Here is a 7,475-nt window from a genome sequence, read left to right as displayed (position 1 = left end):
TCTCAAAACATCTTAGACACCTATGGATTGGCTGGAATTCAACCGGATGATGGGACATTGGGGGGAGGAGTTGAAAGGGCACTTGTGGTGTAATGTTTCCCATGGGAAATTCTCAGATCTTGCCTTGCTCTCTTGCCATCCCTATCTCTCAATAAAAGTTCCTTTTGAAACAATGCCTGTTTCAAGAGTTCTGTTTTCTTGGGAGGATTAGTTGTGGCAGATCCTTACATTAGGCAAGATCTGCAAAGTGCCCATCTCTGAGAGGCAACCGCTCTACCGTGGGGGCTGTGCAAGCTATGTCTCTCCATGGCAGCAAGGCGGATGAGACTGAATGCTGGAGCGAATACACCACAAAGGCTCATCCTGACGAACGCTCCTTCGGATGGGTGGAAGAAGCATCTGCCCTGGAGAGTCCCACCAAACTGAGATGGTCGCTTGGGGTCGGGAAGAAGGAAGATTGGGAAGGAAGAGCCCAGAGAGTAACCTTCACCCAGGGAATCCGAAAGAAAGGCTGGCAGCGAGACAGGGAATTACTTTCAGATGAAGAGTAGTCGAAAGGGAGAGAGACCCAACCGACCAGATTCTGAAGTGAGCCATGCAATTCATGGTGGAAGCTTTTCAGGAACAGAAAGCAAAGTCCAGCGGTTGTGCAGAGAAGGAGGAAGAATGGGCTAAGGAAGTCGAATGTGGAGAAAGTGAATCGGTCATCACAGAAGTCACTGGGGGAGCATTGGGCTCTATGGAGATGGTGGAAGCCACTCCAGCAGCATGAGACCAAAATCTAAGCCATCACACTAGCCCTGGAAGATGCTGCAGCCCGTTGGATGGGGACTTTGCACAAATGCGATGCTCCTGAGCTCCAGAATTTTAACCGGTTCATGACTGCCCTGAGACGCTACTTTGAAGATCACCTGGCTGACTGAAAAACACGAGACCTCATAAAAACAGTAAAGCAGGGGCATTGACTGGTGGCTGAATACACCAAAGAATTTTGAGACCTGGCATGCCGCCTCAATTGGCCCAAAGACATATTAGTTAGCTGCTTCCAGGACAGGCTTAACGATGACATATACAATGCCTGTGTGGCTCGTAGAGCACCAGGACACATACAACTGTGCATCTTGGTTGAAGAAGTTGAGATTGACCAGAACCGCAACCAGTACCACTCAGGGAAAGTGGGAAAGCAAGCCCTACTGGAGAAGAAAAGAGAATCGGTTAAACTCTCTCTGCCACAGCCATGCTCGATTGCTTGCTTCAAGTGAGGGAAGGAGGGCCCTCGTGCTCTAGAGTGCCACAGCAAGACTTCTGCTAAGAAGGTGGACCACCAGTCCAGGGGAAAGTCGAGTAAGCCCACTCAATGCCTGAGAGAGATGACCCTGAAGACCCCCGAGCCCCAAAGGCAGAGGGTAGAGCTCCAACCTCATCAGAGGACAAGCCGGGGACACCGGAAAGCGATTATGAAGATGGCCCCCTAGTAGGTGGGCCAATCTATCTGATAACCATGCCCATAGAACTGTCAATCCTGGGTACAGAGAGAAAGATGGCCTTGACTGCCCTGCTGGACTCAGGTTGCACCTGGTGCCTAATAAGCCCTGCCCTAGTTGAGAAATTGGGGTTCTGTTAAGGAGACTTAAGGACCCAATTGCCTTTTTCCAACTTGATGGGTCCATTGTGGGGGGCATCCCAGAAAGTTTTGCCACTGAACCCCTGGGATTGGTTATGTGAAGCCATTCAGAGACTCTAGCATTCATTGTGGCTCCTGAAATGGAGTGGCCTCTCGTCCTCGGGTTAACTTGGTTGAACATGCTAGTGGATTGGAGAGAGGGGTGATTGAAATTCCCCAAGGAAAACCCCCCTTCGCTAAGCACGCGTGGCTGCAGAAAAGGGGGGCTGAGTGTGTGTGGTTATAAAGTAGAGGTCTCGAAGCAGGAATTGGTGTCTGCATTGAGTGAGCAAGAGCTGCAGAGTATTCCAAAGGAATATTGTGATCTGGCCAAGGTTTTCAGTGAGAAGAGGTTGGATGAGTTCTCCCCTCACCGACCTACAGACTGTGCAATTGAGATCATCCCAGGACTAAGCTACCAAAACTGAAGCTGTACTCCATGGCTCCCAGGGAATTAGATGAGCTATGCAAGTTCATTGACAAGAACTTAGCCCGGGGGTTCATTCAACCGGCCAGACCCTGGGTAGCAGCCCCTGTTCTATTCCAAGAAAAAAAGGATGGGTCACTTCACCTCTGTGTGGATTATAGATGCTTGAATGCAGTGTCCATGGAGAATGTGTACCCCCTGCCCCTCATGAGGGACATGCTAGCCCATCTATCAAAAGGGAAAATCTTTTCAAAGCTAGACCTGAGGGAGGCATACTATCGTATCAGAATCAAAGAGGGGGATGAATGGGAAATGGCTTTCAACTGCCCGCTGGGATGCTTCCAGTTCAGGGTGTTCCCCTTCGGTCTACAGGGAGCTCCAGCGGTGTTCATGCAGCTGATCAACGAAGTTCTCCATAAACACATGTATAAGGGGGTTTTGGTGTATTTGGACAATATCTTAATCTACACCGAGAACATGTGAAACTAGTTAGAGCAGTCTTAAAGAAACTCCACTCTGCCAAGCTGTATGCCACATTCTCAAAGTGTGAATTCCATAGAGATAGAATTGACTATTTTGGCTACTGCATTTCGCACAAGTGATTAGAGATGGATTCCAAGCAGGTGCGGGCTATCCTGGAGTGGACCCCTCCCCATACCAGAAAACAATTACAGAGTTTTCTGGGGTTTGCCAACTCCTATAGACAATTTATCCCCTCATTTGTGCAGATTGCACTCCTCATTACAAATTTGTTGAAAACTAAGGGGGAAAATAAGCCGAAGCCTAGTCAGCCTTTAAAATGGATTGAGGAATGTCAAACCACATTCGAAAAGCTGAAGAGACTTTTTCCCATGGAGATGGGGCTGAAGCACCCGGACCCAGAAAAACTGTTTATAATTCAGGTCAATGCCAGTGTAGCGGTAGATGCAGTGCTGCTTCAGAAGAAACAGAAGTGATCAGGTGTTGTTGACTCCTGATGAAAAAATGATTTAAAAAATTGTATAACTTTTTATTGAATTTAAAAATGGAAGATGAAGAAGTGAAGGAAACAATGATTATATGGGCAATTTTTTTGGATATAACAGAATTAGAAAAATGGCATAAACTTTGAGTAAAAAATTATAAGCTAACAATGGCTACTTCATATAAAAAAATTTATATAAAATGTTTTATAGATGGCATTTTCCACATGTTAGATTAGCAAAAATGTTTAAAAATATGTCTAGTAAATGTTGGAAATGCAATCAAAATCCCGGTACATACTATCACTTGTGTTGGACATGTGTTAAAGCAAAACAAATTTGGACCAAAATATATACTTGATTAGAAAAGATGTTAGGAAAACATGTAGATTTTAAACCTGAACTTTTTTTACTAGGCATAATGCCAGAAACATTTGAAAAACAAAATGTATATTTAACATTACATGTACTAACAGCAGTGAGGATTGCATTTGCACAGCACTGGAAAAATAAGATAACACCATCGGAGGAAGTGATAATTAAGAAAATACTGGACTGTGCAGAAATGGATAGACTCACATTGAGAATTAAAGAAAAAAAAGATACAGAATACTTTCAGACATGGAATTTATTTTATCAATGGTTGAAAAAACAAGATAGAGAGTAAGAACTTAACTTTTATGACTACACAAAAATTAACCCAGACAACATGATGTTCATTAAGCACAAATGAATTACAATGACAGAAAATTAATAAAATACTTTTAAAAAAAGAAGAAACAGAACGGTCAGTTGCAGCCCTGCACTTATACATCCAAGAAATTAACTGAGACTGAACAACAATGGGCTGCTTGGGAAAAAGAAGCTTATGCAGTATGATGGGCCCTCCTAACTTGGAGACATTTTTTGGAAGGCAGTAAAATCCCCTTCCAGGTGTGGACTGACCATAAGAACCTTGAAGCACTGAAAACCCCTAGGAAGTTGTCTCTGAAACAGGTGCGCTGAGCCCAGCACTTTAACCAATTTAACTTCTCCATCCACTATTTGCCAGGGGAAAAGAAGTTCCTAGCAGACACTTTGTTGAGAATGTCACAATATAACAGTGTGAAGTCAGGATTGGTTAAGCCTCTGCCTTCCCCGCAGCAATTGGCAGCTCCGGTCACTACGAGGGCGCAGACTAAGGGCACCCTGCCATTAGACAACACAGTGGTCAGGGGGTTCAAAAAGGCACTGGAGAATGACGAGTGGTTCTGGGGCCATAAAAGCCTCTGTTCAGTGCATGATGGTTTAGCTTGGGATGGTGGGAAGTTATGTGCTCCTGCAGATCAGACTTTGGGTTTGTAAAAATCCTTCACTTGCTTAAAAGACAATTTTTGTGGCCCTCTTTAAAAAAGGGCATTGAAATTTATGTGGCCAGTTGTCTTATCTGCACAATGGCTAAATGGAGGCAAGGGAAAACTTCTGGGCTTCTACAGATGATGGTGAGCCCTTCAGCACCTTGGAGAGAGATTTCTATGAATTTTATTGTGGAGCTACCCGAAAGTGCGGGAAACACTGTTATTTGGGTCATTACCGATTTGTTCTCCAAATAAGCCCATTTTATCCCATATCAGAAGATTCCGACTGCAAAGACTTTGGCTAAATTGTTTGTGCAGCATGTTTATCGATTACATGGGGCCTCACAACATATAGTATCCGATAGGGATATCCAATTCACCTCTAAGTTCTGGAAAACCTTTCTGGATCTTTTAGGTCCTGATCAGGGACTGTCATCTAGTCATCATCCTCAAATGAATGGGGGGACAAAACGACCAAACTCTTCTAGAACAATACTTTCAATGCTTTATCAATTATGAACAGGATAATTGGACTGATTTATTATTGTTTGCTGAAGTGGCATATAACAACACGGTGTGCTCCAGCACCAGTTTCACTCCATTCCAAGTAGCTAATGGACAGAGTTTCATTCCTATGCCTGAATTGCCTGTTAACGAACCTGCCATTCCTTCCTTTAAGGAGTGGGTGCATCAGTTGCAAAATATTTGGCCTGTTCTTAGGAAAACTCTGGATGAAGACAGGGCAGCATATAAGGCTCAGGCAAATAAGAAACGAATGGAGCCTAAGACTTTCCATATAGGAGACAAGGTTTACCTTTCCACTAGGTTTTTACAGTCATTACAACCATCAAAAAAGTTAGGGCCGAAGGACATTGGTCCTTTTCCTATTATGATAAAAAAAAGCGTATTATAAATTCTGTCACAGTGGAACTAGACCTCCATAAAAGTTTACGACAAATCCACCCCATCTTCCACTGCAGTTTGCTGAAACCCGGGATTACTTCTACATTACAGCCTGCCACTGCTCTTGCTCTACAGCTCATTGTGGTGGAGGGTGAGCAACATTTTGAAATTAAGGACATTTTAGACTCCTGCAAGCATCACAGGTCGCTCAGTATTTGGTTGCCTGGAAAGATATTCCTGCTTGGCAGAACGAATGAGTTTATAAAAAACACGTTAGGGCTCCTTGATTGCTCAAATGGTTTCATGAACCAGATCCTGATATGTTTGTTTCCCTCTCTCTCCCCTTCCTATTTTGTTTTGCAAGTGGATTTGTCTTGCTTTGCTCTCTTGTTATCACTAACTCTCAATAAAAATTCCTTTTGAAACAAGGCCTGTTTCAAGAGTTCTGCTTTTTTGGGAGATCTAGTTGAGACAAGTCCTTACAACATTCCAGATGCTGGGGTCACAAACGCGGGTCCCCTGGAGGCCAATTTTTTTTGACCCAAATGCAAAAACAGATGCTGGGATGAGATTCAGGATTGAATTTCATGGTTAGAAATGGTGTTTTTTCTCTGTTTTAAAAAAATCATCTTTTGATTTCCGGGGAAGGAAATTCCCGATCAGAGACTTGGGTGCCCAGGAAGCCAATTTTTTTTGACCCAAATGGAAAAATGGACACTGGAATGAGATTCATGGTTGAATTTCATGGTTAGAGATGGTACTTTTTCCTGCTAGTAAAAATAGAGTCTTTTTTTCCTGTCCCAGGAACGAAATTCCTGATGCCGGTGTCAGGGACACGAATGCCCAGGAAGCCAAAATGTTTTTGACCTGGATGCAAAAAATGACGCCGGGAAGAGATTTGGGAATGAATTTCATGCTTTAAAATTGTTCTTTTTCCTGTTTTTAAAAATTGAGCCAGAGTCAGTAATGCGATGATTTCTTTTTTCCTGTTTCTTTATATTTTTCTTTTTTTCTTTTTCTTTTTCTTTTTTCTTTTCCTCTTGCCTTTTTCCTTTTTCTTTTCGTTTCTCTTTTTTCCTTTTTCCTTTTTTCCTCTCCATTTTCTTTTTCCTTTTTCTTTTTTCTTTTTTTATTCTTTTTTTTCCTGTTTCTTTATACTTTTCTTTTAACCTTTTCTTTTCCCCTTTCTTTTTTCTTTTTCTTTTCCATATTTTTCCCTTTCTTTATTTCTTTTCTTCCTTTTTCTCTTTTTTCTTTTTCTTTTTCTTTTTTCTTTTCTTTTCTTTTTCTTTTTTCTTTTTTCCTATTTTCCTTTTTTCTTCTTTCCTTTTTTGTTTTTTTTCTTTTTCTTTTTTCTTTTTCTTTTCACTTTCATTTTTTACTTTTTCTTTTTCTTATTTTTTCTTTTTCTTTTTCTTTTCTTTTTTTCTTCTTTTTCTTTTTTATTTCTCTTTCTCTTTTTCTTTTTCCCTTTTTTCTTTTTCTTTTTCTCTTTTCCTTTTCTTTTTCCTTTTTGTTTTTTCCATTTCTTTTTTCTTTTTCTTTTTCTTCTTTTCTATTTCTCTTTTCCTCTTTTTCTTTTTTCCTTTTCCTCTTTTTCCAGTTCTTTTTCCTTTCTTTTTTCTTTTTCTTTTTTCTTTTTTCTTTTCTTTTTCCTTTTCCTTTTTCTATTTTCTATTTTCTCTTTTGTTTTTTTCCTTTTTCCTTTTTCTTTTTCCTCTCCTTTTTCTTTTTCTTTTTCTTTTTTGTTTTCTTTTTCCTTTTTCTTTTTTCTTGTTATTTTTCTTCTTTTTCTTTCTTCTTTTTTCTTTTTTTCTTCTTTTTCTTTTTTATTTCTCTTTCTCTTTTTCTTTTTCCCTTTTTTCTTTTTCTTTTTCTTTTTTCTATTTCTTTTTCTCTTTTCCTTTTTCTTTTTTTCACTTTCATTTTTTACTTTTTCTTATTCTTTTTCTTTTCTTTTTTCCTTTTTCCTTTTTTTCTTCTTTTTTATTTCTCTTTCTCTTTTCCCTTTTTTCTTCTTTCTTTTTCTTTTTTTCAGTTTTTTCTTTTTTCTTTTCTTTTCCTTTTTTTTTCCATTTCCATTTCTTTTTTCTTTTTCTTCTTTTCTATTTCTCTTTTCCTCTTTTTCCTTTCTCTTTTTTCTTTTTCTTTTTTCTTTTTTTTCTTTTTTCTTTTTCTTTTCC

The sequence above is a fragment of the Protobothrops mucrosquamatus genome, unplaced genomic scaffold (genome assembly GCF_001527695.2).
Source record: "Protobothrops mucrosquamatus isolate PMUCROS unplaced genomic scaffold, P.Mucros_1.0 scaffold279, whole genome shotgun sequence".
NCBI lineage: Eukaryota > Metazoa > Chordata > Lepidosauria > Squamata > Viperidae > Protobothrops > Protobothrops mucrosquamatus.
The sequence above is the reverse complement of the archived record's forward strand: the minus strand, read 5'-3'. Positions refer to the sequence as shown.